The sequence below is a fragment of the Balaenoptera musculus genome, chromosome X (assembly GCF_009873245.2).
Source record: "Balaenoptera musculus isolate JJ_BM4_2016_0621 chromosome X, mBalMus1.pri.v3, whole genome shotgun sequence".
NCBI lineage: Eukaryota > Metazoa > Chordata > Mammalia > Artiodactyla > Balaenopteridae > Balaenoptera > Balaenoptera musculus.
In genome coordinates, this window is record NC_045806.1 from 24,133,469 (window position 1) to 24,149,434 (window position 15,966).

Below are 15,966 nucleotides of genomic sequence, written 5' to 3' on the forward strand. Positions count from 1 at the left end.
GCATTCTTACAGACCATCCCATCACGCCTCTTCTTTATCCACTGAGTGCCGGATATCAACCCAGGAAGCAAATTTAGGAATTAATTCAGAAATAAAAGCTCCAACTCCACATCATAAAAATAAAGATGAAACATAATGAACAAGCTAACTCTGAAAGTTCTCAGTTGTATATTTCATTTTAGTTCATGGATATGATTGATATAACCTTTAAAAAGTGTTATTTGCTGTTGTTCAGATTTAATATCACCTATGTTGAAGCTAGATTATAGATACAAAGAGAGCCCACATTATCATCCTTCTACCCTAGGGAAAACTATTATATATTTAGTTCTAATGAATTTCATAATTTTGTTTTTGTTATTATTATTTTACAAAGAGTAATAAATACTATTCTAGTACATGTAAACTCAAGACTTTTCTTTAAGTTGTGCTTTTTATAAATGGGAAAAAAAAGATTTTTTAAGTAATGGAAATAACCATTCATTTAGGAAAAGAAATACAAATCAAAACCACAATGAGGGATTTCCCTGGTTGTCCAGTGGCTAAGACTCCACATTCCCAATGCAGGGGGCCCCGGTTCAATCCCTGGTCAGGAAACTAGATCCCACATGTTGCAACTAAGAGTTTGCATGCCGCAACTAAAGATCCCACATGCTGCAACTAAAAAAGATCCCGCATGCCGCAAGGAAGATCACCCACGAGGCAATGAAGATCCTGTGTGCCACAACGCAACTAAGATGCAACGCAGCCAAATAAATTAAAAAAAAAAAAACACAATGAGGTATCACTTCACACCTGTTAGTAAAGCTTTTAACAAAAACAAAAGCAAAAAATAAGTGTTGGCAAGGATGTGGAGAAATTGGAAACTTTGTACACTATTGTGGGAATGTAAAATGGTATAGCCTCTATGGAAAACAGTATGGAGGTTCATTTAAAAAATTTTGAAAAGATAATCGTTTTACAATGTATGTAAGTCATTATGCTATATACCTTAGACTTATACAGTGCTGTATGTCAATTATATCTCAATAAAACTGAAAGAAAAAAAAGCAATTCCAAATTCTCTTTTAAAAAATAAAATACAAGGGGAAAAAAAAAAGAGAAGTGGGGAGAACCTAGAAAGACTAACTAATCACAATGTGTGCACTTTATTTGGATTCTGATTCAAACGAAACGCAAAAGAGAATCATTTTTAACACCATTTGTGTTAGATTAATTACATTAGTAAACTCAACGAATGGCTTTCGTGAATTAAAAGAATTTCAAAATAGAAATACCATATGATCCAGAGATCCTATTTCTGGGTATGTATCCAAAAGAATTGAAAACAGGATCTCAAAGAGAAATCTGCACTCCCATGTTCATTGCAGCATTATTCACAATAACCAATAAATGGAAACAAGCTAAGTGTTCATCAATGGATAAATGAAGAAAATGTGATGTACAGAGAGATATATAACATTATTCAGCCTTAAAAAAAGAAGGAAATCCTGCCATATGGGAAAACATATGAACCAGGAGGACACTGTGTTAAGTGAAATAAGCCTGTCACAGAAGGACAAATACTGCATGATTCCACTCACATGGGATATCTTTAAAAGTCAAACTCATAGAAGCAGAGAGTAGAATGGTGCTTGCCAGGGGCTGAGGGGAGGGGCAAATGGGGAGTTGTTCTTCAACAGGTATGAAGTGTCAGTTATACAAGATGATTAAGTTCTAGAGATCTGTTATACAACGTAGTGCCTACAATTAACAATACTGTATTGAACACTTAAAAATTTAAGAGGGTAGATCTCATGTTAAATATTCTTACCACAATAAAAAGCACAGACAAAAAGATGCTGTAAGGAATTATTGCATGGAATTGTTAGCCATTAAAAGAATAAACAATGGAAAAAGTAAATAAAAGTGAAGCTGCTTCTGGACTTATTTTCCCTATTCCCATTGTCAGGAAGATGGCAATGACCAGAGTGTACTTGGATGCAACATACCAAGGATGACAGAACCTCCCAGATAGCTCTAGATCACTCACTTCCAAATGGTTCTGTGTGGAAGAAATCACCTGGTTTCTTTGTGTGAAAAAAAATTGATAGGAAAATAACTACATCAAAGAGGCAATGCTGAATAGTGAAAGGATAATTGGAGAGTCATAAAGTTTGGTTTCCTCATACATCTGTTGGTGAAGAGTTATGAGACATATCTACTCACATCTCAAGACTTCGGGCTCCTTATCTGTACAATGCAAGCACCGGCAAGGTTGGTCATTTGCAATTTGTGCTCAAAGAATATTTAGGGTAGCACAGAATTTCCCTAGGACAACAAAGGGAGATATGATAGGAATTCTAAGACTTCAAGTAGACCAGCTTTTACTTGTCCAAGAAGTAAATTGATAAATTAGTTAATTGGTACTCAATTAAACTATTTTTTAAATACTGTAAGTATTACTGCTAAAAGGCAATTACTTCCAAGATACTGAAATTTGAGAGGAGGCAAGATGGCGGAGTAGAAGGATGTGAGTTCACCACTTCTTACGGAAACACCAAAATCACAACTAACTGCTGAACCAAAAATTGACCAAAAATGCTGGAACCAAGGCACTGAAATTTATCATTATGTATTTCTTAGAAAATTAAGAATAATAGGTATAATATACTACTTTTCTGTAACACTAGGAAACAATGTGTGTAAGAGTCACTTCTGAACACTCTATTCTCATGCATATCTTTGCATCAGTTGGGGTGATTTCATCTGTTAGCAACAATATGGAATTTATTTACTCCACTACCTGAAGTCCAGAGTTCGAGAGGTGGAAAGTAAGACCTTCAACAGTGTTACCCTGAGAGGTGGATTCACTGAGAAGTTAATCAAGCTTAAACTTTAGAGGCTGTCACTTGCATGGGCCCCTTTTAAAGCCCTTCAGCTACTTCTGTATACAGTTTTTGTATTAATTTTCTTGATGAGATCACCTCTCCTCCACATAAATTGCTTAATGTTTAGGCCCCAGAAAATCTGGATCAGTGAATGGCTCTGACATAATTTCCCAGCAAGTATACTAGCAATGCACTCCTGACGGGATCAGCTTTGCTCACTGGCTAGCTTGCCTCTGGATTACAGAATGGCTTCTGACAGCGAACCAGGTAATGGGCCTTCTCATTCTCTTCCAGGCATTCACTTCCAGGCATTTTTTACTTCCTGCAAAGCATGGAACATATGTCCTTTCTTTTGTAATGATGAACTGTGTCCCTGGTTTCTAGGATGCTGTTACATGCTAATTGTCTTAAGCCTGGATTTCAGAACCTACTTACTGGCAAAGGAATAGATGTTGCCCAATTGGCTCAGACAAATATAAACCCACCTCAGGAAATAGGGCTGGAATTAGCTTACCCAGGGGGACATCGGCTACATAGGAGAGGGCTGATGACTGAACAAATTCAGATGTGGGCCGACTTAAGCTAGTATGGGTCACTGACATGAGAAAAACCTTGCTAGGGCATTCCTGGAAAAAAAACTACTCACTCTTAAGAGAGAGCCACGGAAAGCCACTCTCTGTCTCTCTCTGTCTCTCTCTGTTTGTCTGTCTCTCTCTCTCATCTGGTGGGTATGAACATGAAACTATATTACCCCAGGGGCTGCTGGCAGCCATCCTACCATCATGAGGGAAGCTAAGCAAGCACAAAGCTCACATATACTATAAGGCAAAGCTAAAACACACACACACACACACACACACACACACAAACGCATGCACGCAAACATGCACACACACACAAACAGATCTAGAGCTCTGCTGCTTTCTGTAGTAAATTGACCCAACTTCTATACTTCCAGTTACATGGGCCAATAAAAATTCTTATTTTTAAACAAGTTTAAGTTCATTTCTCTGCCATTTTCAGACACATAGTATCTAACGATAAATTCACTAAACTTCCATCACTCTATCTGCACCAGAAAATGATCATTTGATTGCAATGGAATTAACCCTTTTATTGTCTACATATGTTAAATTTTCAATTAAGATTATAGCCTTTATAGTCATATCTTTTCTATTGTGTCATGAATTTCACCTTGATGCCTTTTAGATAGCCAAGTGGAGATGCGGGAAGGACTACTGGACCCGAGAGTAAAGTTTAGAGAGTGCTCTAGGAAGAGCTGTAAATTTGGGAATCATCTGCATATTTAAAGTCAGTAGTCCAGATGAGATCACCTAAGATGTGAGTGCAGACTGAAATTAAAAGAGATCCATGGACTGCATCTTTCAGGGTAAAATAAGGCAATCTGGAAACCCCAATACAAAAGAGTGACATCATTATTGGTTTAGCTGAGTTAACCACTAGGTCCTCCCCATAACAGATAAATTTCCCAATTTTCCTGTTAACACAATCAGGGCAAAATCCTCTCTTCCTGACTGCCAATCATAGTGATGAAATTATTGAACAGATATTAATTTAGTCCTTACTATGTGCTAGGTCTCTGTGCAGATCACAGGATGGTTGACAGCTAGCAACAGTGACAGCAACAGATAAATAGAAAAGAACCTCATACTAAAGGGGGTTGGTAGTTCTAAAGGAGCAAGGCTAGAGGAGAGGGGGAAAAATAGAGAGCAATATGGGGAGACAGATAAATGCACTGAACCCCGAGCAACCATCAATGGACCCCCATTCTCGGGGTGCCAGGGCCTAGTAATGAAGAACTAATTAACGATGTTAAAAAAAATCTTTGGAGCAATTGCTTTTTTGTATATATAATAACATGTACAAAACAGGACTTTTATAAGTTTGCTTTATCATGTAAGAAATTAGAAATAGGATTTTAAAAAATAACAGTATCTTAGGTGGTATTTAAATCTGTTGCTGCCTACCTTTTTTTAAAATTTTTTTATTTATTCATTTATTTTTGGCTGCTTTGGGCCTTCGTTGCTGCACACGGGCTTTCTTTAGTTGCGGCGAGCGGGGGCTACTCTTCCTTGCGGTATGCAGGCTTCTTATTGTGGTGGCTTCTCCTGTTGCAGAGCACGGGCTCTAGTCGTGCGGGCTTCAGTAGTTGTGGCATGTGGGCTCAGCAGTTGTGGCTCATGGGCTCTAGAGCATAGGCTCAGTAGTTGTGGCACACGGGCTTAGTTGCTTTGCGGCACGTGGGATCTTCCCGGACCAGGGTTCAAACCCATGTCCCCTTCATTGGCAGGCAGATTCTTAACCACTGAGCCACCAGGGAAGCCCTGCCTAACTTTTTAAAGAAGCAGAATGGCATTTCAAAGAGGCAACCGAATCTAGAAAGCAAAGGATCACAAAACAGGTTAGCAACAGCTAGAGTTCATGATTATTTTTCTAAAAATAGCTACTTATATTTTAGAAGTACACAAAGGGTAATTTAAGAGGATTTTTTTAAATAATAAAATATATGTCAAGCCCACATTGTAAACCAGATTTAAACTCAGTGAAGTGATCTTTCATACATTATACAGTGGCAATTACCATGTAAATAGATTTTAAATAAAGTGATATATTATTTAAAACCTCAGTGTTATATAAAGCAAGCATGGGGCAATGCTTGATGTCTATTTTATTTTCAAATCAGCAACCCCTTTCCACATACAGAGAAAGGACAACTATTGCACTAGATAATTTTAATTATATTTCTCATAATAAAGTTCTGTAGCCCCTATGATTATATATTTCCCCAACATTTGTGGGAAACATGATAATATCCCCTATATAATCATAAGTCTGACATTTTTCCCATTTGAAGGCGTTCTCCTTTCAGAAATTTTTTAATGAGAACTGCTAGAGAATACATTTAATTCAGACTGTTATAAATGACCTAAAATAATAAAAATCATGATGAATGAGAGCCAGAATTTCCTCCCCGATTAGAGACATTTTTCAAGGTGTCCTTGCAAGAGCAGGTTGGAATGAAGGAGAGGAAGGCAAGGGAAAGGATTTAAGGAAGGTTGCATGGGCTCTACAGAGGAGTCTGGATCTGAGAGACCAAGGCCAGAGACAGAGTCTGCTGAGCACCAGGCCTCCTGCCAAATGGGTACCATTTGTACCAGCATCTGAGAGTCACATGGGAGCTGAGTAAGTGACCACCAATTAAGCCAGTTACATTCAGGCTCACTTGCTCTCTACCTAAGTAGGAGCTGTGGGGGTATCCTTCCCTTCCTGTGACTCTTCCTCTGTGTTCCTGACTCCAGGCTCATTGCCTATCAGCCATATCCCATTTAGGCCATGCCCATAAACGGAGGGTGAGGGAAGGTGGGGACAAATGGGTTCCTGAACACCAAGTGAGTTGACAGTGATGTGGGAGGGAGGATTCCCACACTTTACCTGAAGATACCCAGCTTGAGATTTACCTCTTCCACTCACTTCCCCTCACTAAAGAAGCAGAGCCAAGGAAAAACACATTCTGGAACATACATTTCCTAACTCAGTGATCTACTCCCTTCAAAGCAAAAAATACTCTGCTCTTTACTTGGAAATTGGGAACATAACTCTCTAGGACGTGTTCAATTGATATTTATCATCTAATAACCCCTGAATTCTCCTTGTCTCTTTCTTTTCCTGCTCGTCATCTAACTTTTCATTTGGATTCCATCTATCTTTGTTCCCAATGGTACCCTCCTATCCATTTCATATCAGATTATTTTAATAGCCCACTATCCATTTCACTGATATCAAATGTCTTTTTACTCAACAAAACATTTCTGAGCTCCTCCTCTAGAGATCCTGCAGAATGAAGAATACGGAGTAGGACAGTATTCTCACAGTTTCTCATAGTTTTCATCACTGCATACATAACCAAAGTTTTAATCCATCTTCCTAATGTCATCTTTCAACTTAGTTTAACTCTAAATTGCTTTTTAAAGAATAGATATATGTATATGTATAACCAAATCACTTTGCTGTACACCTGAAACTAACACAACATTGTTAATCAAATATACTCCAATATAAAATAAAAATTTTAAATAAAGCAAATGTAAATACTTCATCCTTGGCAATCAAACCATCACGTACTTACCCTTATCTCTAAACACTAAACTCCAGACTGTTCACTGAGCAAATTGCAGTTCAGTTGAAAGAAAGAGTGCCAGACCAGGGTATGAATTCACACTGTTGCCCTAGACATAGGACTTAGCTTCTCTGTGATTCAGTTTCCCAATTTCTAAACTGGAGGCAATAGTTCTTCCTTCACAAAATTTTTGGAAGACTACAATGCCATGATGTCAATAAAAATTATTTTGCAAACTGTAAAGGGCCATATCAAGATAAGTTATTATTTTTAACTGTCTTTCACATTTAGCGTTCCCTACCAACACCAGACTTAAACTGTATTGAAACCATGACTGCCTGCCCTTTTCTTTCCACCAAATCTAATGCAATCTAGTGTAAATCTAATGTCAACTTCAAAGTCTATTTCAAGTTCTATTCACTTAACATATACAATAACAATAATAGATTACCCCTACTGAAACTTTGCTACATGCCATAAATAAAGCGTTTCTAATGCACTGTCTTATTTCATCTTTTTAACAACCTTAGGAGGTAATACTATTAGAATCCTCATTGTACCTGAAGAGAGGGAGCATTACCTAACTTCAGGAACTTGATCACAGTGGCACAACTAATATACAACAGACTCATGAGTCAAGTGAGTTGGGCTCTTCAAGACTCCATGATCATAGGCACTACATTATATTTCACTTCTGTGGCCTTCTATTAAATCCCTCCCTTGTCTTCTACTTCATACTTTCCCACTTCTGGATTTCTATAGCGATGAATTTTTACTCAATTTTTCACTTTACACAGCCTCTATATAGCAAGCTGTATTGCCCTGTAATGGTTATCAACTCATAAAGGGAAGGGGCCATAGATTCTCTTTCATTTATGTTTTGCTCCACAGCTCCTATACATCCCTGCATGGAAAGCAAAAAAATTAATAAATAGACCTTGCCTTTACCTGACATTATAAGGAGACCAGATGAAAGAGAGAAATAATGTATGCAATAAAGAGTAATGAAATAGCAACACCTAATACGGAAATAATTTAAGAATTAGAATACAAAGACTTTTCATTTTTTTCTCCTTTACTCACTTATGGTTTGGGATTTCTTTACATTTGAAAGACATCACCCTGTATAAGTAAGCCAGGTTTCCAATAAAATATGTTTCTTGCCTCTTCTGGCATGTGTAAGCAGTATATCTTTTGAGTTTGTTGGTAGTGGCCCACTTAACACTAAAATCCTTTTAGTGTCTTGTTAAGGAGAGTTGGTGAGGAATTGTGTCTAATATGTTAGTGAAGTTATAACCTGTCATGTTATTTAAATGCCTGATTTTGTAGTGTGTTAGCGTGTGTGTTTGTGTGTGATAATGATCTGTGCAGTGCTGTTCAAAGTTGAATTAGTTATCACTGGAGAAGGGATTACTAGTGCCCTTAAGGAAAAGCAGGGAAATAATTTTCTTGATTTTTTTCTTCATTAGGCCTGGGAGATTTAGTAAGAAATATCTGTTTGTTTGATTTGAACATTAAACTCATAAAAGGGAAATTCTGTATAATACATGTATTTCTAAGTCTTCATGTACACACATTTATTTACATATAAACATACTCATAGCAATTGATTATCTCTTAATTAAAAGATGTGTGCAATCTAACCAAGCACAATAAATGAAAGAAAGCACCCTATTTCGTATAGTTTAACCTCTCTGAGTGTCAATTTTCTCAACTTTAAAAAGTAGATATTAAATCCCACCTCACAAGACCATCACAAGAGTTCTGTGAGATAAGAAAACACAATGACTGGCATGTATTAGACATTTGGTAAATGTGGATTCCTTAGCTTCTTATGACCAATCTTCCCCCAAAACATAAAATTGTTTTTAAATCTCTCATATTAAGACAAATGATAATGATGAAAATTGCAAATAAACAATTACTTCCCCCTAGAAAAGTGGAGAACAAGGAAAGAAATTAATATACATGTACATGACCTTTACCAGTAATCTTCCATGAAAATATGACTATCCCTAACAATCTAGAAGTCACTGATTATGTCTCTAGGGAACAGATGGGAAAGATGGTGTTTAATGGAGCAAAACAGAGGGAACAACCTATAAGATGAGATCCTTAGAGTCAGCAGATAGGTTCTCAGTTCATTTGACTTTATTCCTTCTCCTTCCTTTATTCCTTCTCCCACCAAGAAACATGAGGAGTAAATACTAGGAACTGACACTCAGAGTCAAAATACACACATAAATAGCAACATACATATTATGAATGTCACTATGTGATAATTTTTACCTATCAAATTTTCTTAGTCCCTAGGCTATGACTAAGAAAGGGGCATTAACTAATAATTAGCCAAAAGACCTTTTTAGTGAGTACTTGGCCTGCATTAATAATCACCCTAGGCACTGTGAAGCATAGAGAAGGATAAGCCAGAGTTAAACCCAACAAATTTCCATTCAACTCAACACACGTGCGGGGAGACAGTGGTAAAATATTCCATGGGAGATCCAAAGACAAACCAAGACATTGCCCTTGCCTTGAAGAAGTATTTGGCCCAATAATGGATTATAGGAATGCTATTTGGCATAGGTTATAAGGGCTATAGATTTTGAAAAGAGAAAACTAACAATGAGCTCAAATGGGATTTTGTAATATTTCATTAAGTAAATGGGAATCTAGTTTTATCTTGAAAGATGGTAGTATTTGAATAGATGAAGTAGAGATAGGGCATGGTAATAGGTTATCATGGAATAGTGAACAAGAAGAATGGATTTGCTGGGACCTTCTTAACTGCTGACAACTCTTTCCAGAAAGATTATGTGAGAATGCTTAGTGATTTGCTAGAAATTGTGAACTATGGGTTGGTTTGTCTTTTGTTTTCTAGCAGCTAGATCCCAGTGGCCAAAGAGTAGTGTTTGTCCATGATTGCTATGAACACCTGTGCTTAGAGAATCTAACTATTCATAAAAGAAAACTACCTATATGTGCCAATATCTGAGTCCAGAGATGACTGTTTATCAGAAGACTTATCACTTAAATTGGTCATCCATCTTTCAGAATACAACAACTTAGGTGAGTTTAAAATGCATTACAGGGCTTCCCTGGTGGCGCAGTGGTTAAGAATCCGCCTGCCAATGCAGGGAACACGGGTTCAAACCTTGGTCCGGGAAGATCCCACATGCCATGGAGCAACTAAGCCCGTGCACCACAACTACTGAGCCTGTGCTCTAGAGCCCATGCTCTGCAACAAGAGAAACCACCGCAATGAGAAGCCCATGCACTGCAACGAAGAGTAGCCCCTGCTCGCGGCAACTAGAGAAAGCCTGCGCGCAGCAACAAAGACCCAACACAGACAAAAATAAATAAAAATAAAATTAATTTTTTAAAAAATGCATTACATTTGACCCTTGAACAACATGGGTTTGAACTGTGTGGGTCCACATCTATGCGGATATTTTTCAATAGTAAATACTACAGTATTACAGGGTCAGTGGTTAGTTGAATCTGCAGATGTGAAGGGAACCCTAAATACAGATGGCCAGTTAGCCTACTATAAGTTTTACCCAGATTAACCCCTGTGTTGTTCAAGAATCAACTGTATATGATTTTAGGACATGGCTAGTTTTCAAGGTCGCAGAAAAGAGAAAAGGTGGCTTTATGTTTGAGTATATGTGCATATTCTGACCCTCACCCCTGTACAACCATTTAAAGAGAAATAATTTGTTTTCATAGGAAAGCACACTGCCAATTACTGATTATCTCCATATTTACCAGAAATACTGATTATCTCCATATTTACTCTTAATTATATTTTTAAACAGGGCAAATTCTTGGCAAATCTTTCATTAGTGAATACAGTAAAAGGCTAGATACAAAGAACTTGACACTATAATTATGAACTCAAATTTCTTGTAGACATTTTTAATGCAGGTCATGTGGGAAGTCACCAAGAGATCTGTCAAAAAAAAGAAGACAGTCACATGGATATAGACAAAGGCCACCCAGATGAGAACAAGCAAACATTATTAATTCAGAGCTTGCTCTATCAAGGGAGTCAGGCACCATCATTTGAATTTGGCAGAGATTCCAAGATAAGCAGGGGAGTGGGAAAACTTTATAGTGGGAAAAAATGGAAGTCTTCAGGTATGCCCTGATTGAGGCTGTTGATATGGGGAAACTGGAGGTGGGCTAACTAGAAGTAGGGCATCTTTGGGGATAAAATAGGGGAATATATCTGTCATTCTCTGCTTGGTTCTAAGTTGTAAGTGGGGACAAAAATTAGGGAAACAGATGGTTGTTGACCAAGTCCTGACCATTTGGGACCAATTGCTGTGGTTGTAGTTTTGCTTCCTGGACTGATTGCTCTACACGTTGTGGATCAGAGACCTATTTTTATATATGGTCTGGCCATAGTCCCTTTGTATATCCAGCCTCTCAAGCATTAGTCTCGAATTATTTGGACTTAATGTTATAAATAGGCTCTTATTTGCATGAGAAAAAATTGTGACAGCTTCATCATGATACGATTTCTTCTTCATTCATTCAATAAATTCAACAGTTATAGGCCCCTACTATGTGAAAGGTAGAATCTAAACAATCACTAAACCTTCCTCATATCTAAAGCAATGAAACTTTAGCATTATGGCAGATTACCTTACAATATGCTTGTTGAAGCAAACAAAAACCTGATAACAATAATTTGTCCATTTAATTAAAAATATATTTATGAAGAAAAGAACAATTCCTCAATCTTGCTTTGAGTTTGTTTCAACATCTATAAATATATTAGCACTTAACCTGTCATTGTGTTACAATATATTGAGATAATAATATTTTAATTTATTTTCTATTATAAAATAATTTCATTTCTTAAGGGGCAAAAAGAAATTCAAGGCAAAGAGATAATATTTCACAGCTTAAATTTTTTAATTCCTTTTTTATAGTACTCTCAGATAACTGGGAAAAGGAAATCATTCCCATTTGAAAGTTGAGAAAACAGAATCATAGAACCATAGTAACTCACCAAATATCTAGATAGAGTCTATGTCATAAATTAGATTTCCTGAATTCTAGTTCCATGTTCTTTTCTCTACACTCTCCACTCTCTATGTAATTGCTGAGGTGAATGCAATTTTATCAGTCATGCAATAACCTTAAATGTGAAGGAAAAAAAAAACACACCAATAACACTTGACATGACAAGCAAATAAAATGCTAATGAAATTATACACAAGAATGACTTTTGCTTTCTCTTCTCCCAGGACCAACACCCACTCTCCCAATCATAGAGTAGTGCTGAGTAAAAGAATGACACTCAACCCATGCATAAGGGTAGACCAAACAGTTATCTTGACTACAAAGACGGGGAATGAGGAATTAACAAGAACGAGACAGTGGTGGAAGGAAGAAGAGAAGTTTTAGAAAAGATAGTCTGCATAACTGAAATATAATCAAAACTTTTTACAGAGGGCTTCAAGAAATATCTTATTCTAAGGCTGAGTCAAAGAAAAACACACCTAGAATACCTTTTGTGGCAGAAAGTAAGAAAATTCTCAAAGAATGTTGAGAATAAGTCAAAAGGAAGTGGAAGCTACTTTTTTTTGTAAAAGGTATTATAAAAAGTGGTCGATGTTCTTTTTTATTGAACTATAGTTGATTTATAATATTATGTTAGTTTCAGGTATACAGCAGGGATTCAATTATGTATATATATTATTTTCCACATAGACTATTACAAAATATTGAATATAGTTCCCTGTGCTGTACAGTAAATCCTTGTTGTTTATCTGTTTTATATATAGTGGTGTGTATCTGTTAATCCCGTACTCCTAATTTATCCTACCCTCCTTTCCCCTTTGGTAACCATAAGTTTGTTTTCTATGTTTGTGAGTCTATTTCTGTTTTGTAAATAAGTTCACTTGCATTATTTTCAGATTCCATATATAAGTGATATCATATAATATTTGTCTTTCTCTGGCTGACTTACTTCATTCAGTATGATAAAGTCTACATCCATCCATGTTGCTGCAAATGGCAATATTTCAATCATTTTTTAAGGCTGAATGATATTCCATTGTGTGTGTGTATTGGGGGTGTGTGTGTGTATAATACACACAATTTGGTATTAATAATAATAAAGATGGCAAAAACAACAATACTAATATATTATAACCCTTTAAATAAAATAAGTAGTTATGGGTCCATAATGATAGCAGAGAGAGAGAGAGAAAGCCCTAGAGAAAGGTACAGTGCCTCCATATGGTAGACTATCAACTAATAAATATAGGAAGAATGATGGAGTAAAAGTTAATATTTTTTGGCAATTTTAAGTATTCAATATTCAAATAAAATATCAATGGTTGCTAAAATTAATGAATGAAAGTTCGAAAGGGAACAGGACATGCGAATATCTTCAAAAGTCTCTCCCATATTACTTAGTAAGTGCAAATGAGAAAATAGCAGCGATACTATGGAGACACCTGGCAGGGATCACCATGTCTAAGTGATCAAAATCAACATCACCAATAATTAAACCAACATCATGTGCCTCTTAATATAATGCACTAGTAAAAACACAACAAATCATATGTAGTATTCCTGCCAAAAATACATAACCTAAATCTAATCAGGAGGAAATTTTAGACAATCCAAAATTGAAGGACATTCTACAAAATACCTGATCTTTACTCTTCAAAATGTTAATATCATGAAAGATAAAGTAAGCCTTAGGAACTGTGCAAATTAAAGGAGCCAAAGAAATATGACAACTGAATACAAAATCTGATCCTGGATTAGATCCTGGACAGGAAAAAAGAGTTGTTATAATGGACATTATTGAAACAATTGCAGTAATTTGAATATGAATGCAGATAGATGATACAACAGTATCAGTGTTAAGTATCCTGATTTTGATAATTATACTGTGATTGCATAAGATGATATTTTTGTTCATAAAGACCACACAGTGAAATGTGAAATGTTTAGGGAAAATGAGGAATGATGCCTATAAATGGCAAATCATTATCTACATACAGACATAAAGAGACACAAAGAGAGACCGAGACAGAGAGAGGGAGAGAGAAACCATGAATGGCAAACAATTAATAGTTAGTGAACCTGGGTGAAGATGAGGGATAGATAAGAGTTATTTATACTACTATTACCACTTTAAATTGTTCGAAAATATTTCAAAATTAAAACATTAAAAGTTGGAGTAATAACAAAATTGCAGAAATAAAAACTTTTTCACAGCAAAGTTAACCTTCTGCTAGTAGAGCTCCTGAATCTTATTAAGCTAAATAAGTCTTTTCCCCATCTCCAACCTTAAGATTCTTTTTTTTTTTTAATTTTTATTGGAGTATGATTCCTTTACAATGGTGTGTTAGTTTCTGCTTTATAACAAAGTGAATCAGTTATACATATACATATATCCCCATATCTCTTCCCTCTTACGTCTGCCTCCCTCCCACCCTCCCTATCCCACCCCTCTAGCTGGTCACAAAGCACCAAGCTGATCTCCCTGTGCTATGTGGCTGCTTCCCACTAGCTATCTATTTTTTACATTTGGTAGTGTATATATGTTCATATATACACTACCACTCTCTCACTTTGTCCCAGCTTACCCATCCCCCCTCCCCATGTCCTCAAGTCCATTCTCTAGTAAGTCTGTGTCTTTATTCCCATCTTGCCCCTAGGTTCTTCAGAACCACTTTTTTTTTTTTTTTTTTTTAGATTCCATATATATGTGTTAGCATACGGTATTTGTTTTTCTCTTTCTGACTTACTTCACTCTGTATTACAGACTCTAGGTCCATCCACCTCACTACAAATAGCTCAATTTCGTTTCCTTTTATGGCTGAGTAATATTCCATTGTATATATGTGCTACATCTTCTTTATCCATTCATCTGTTGATGGACACTTAGGTTGCTTCCATGTCCTGGCTATTGTAAATAGAGCTGCAATGAACATTGTGGTACATGACGCTTTTTGAATTATGGTTTTCTCAGGGTATATGCCCAGGAGTGGGATTGCTGGGTCGTATGGTAGTTCTATTTTTAGTTTTTTAAGAAACCTCCATACTGTTCTCCATAGTGGCTGTATCAATTTACATTCCCACCAACAGTGCAAGAGGGTTCCCTTTTCTCCACACCCTCTCCAGCACTTATTGTTTGTAGACTTTTTGATGATGGCCATTCTGACCAGTGTGAGATGATATCGCATTGTAGTTTTGATTTGCATTTCTCTAATGATTAATGATGTTGAGCATTCTTTCATGTGTTTGTTGGTAATCTGTATATCTTCTTTGGAGAAATGTCTATTTAGGTCTTCTGCCCATTTTTGGATTGGGTTGTTTGTTTTTTTGATATTGAGCTGCATGAGCTGCTTGTAAATTTTGGAGATTAATCCTTTGTCAGTTGCTTCATTTGCAAATATTTTCTCCCATCCTGAGGGTTGTCTTTTCATCTTGTTTATGGTTTCCTTTGCTGTGCAAAAGCTTTTAAGTTTCATTAGGTCCCATTTGTTTATTTTTGTTTTTATTTCCATTACTCTAGGAGATGGGTCAAAAAGGATCTTGCTGTGATTTATGTCATAGAGTGTTCTGCCTATGTTTTCCTCTAAGAGTTTGATAGTGTCTGGTCTTACATTTAGGTCTTTAATCCATTTTGAGTTTATTTTTGTGTATGGTGTTAGGGAGTGTTCTAATTTCATTCTTTTACATGTAGCTGTCCAATTTTCCCAGCACCATTTATTGAAGAGGCTCTCTTTTCTCCATTGTATATTCTTGCCTCCTTTATCAAAGATAAGGTGACCATATGTGTGTGGGTTTATCTCTGGGCTTTCTATCCTGTTCCACTGATCTATATTTTTGTTTTTGTGCCAGTACTATACTGTCTTGATTGCTGTAGCTTTGTAGTATAGTCTGAAGTCCAGGAGCCTGATTCCTCCAGCTCCGTTTTTC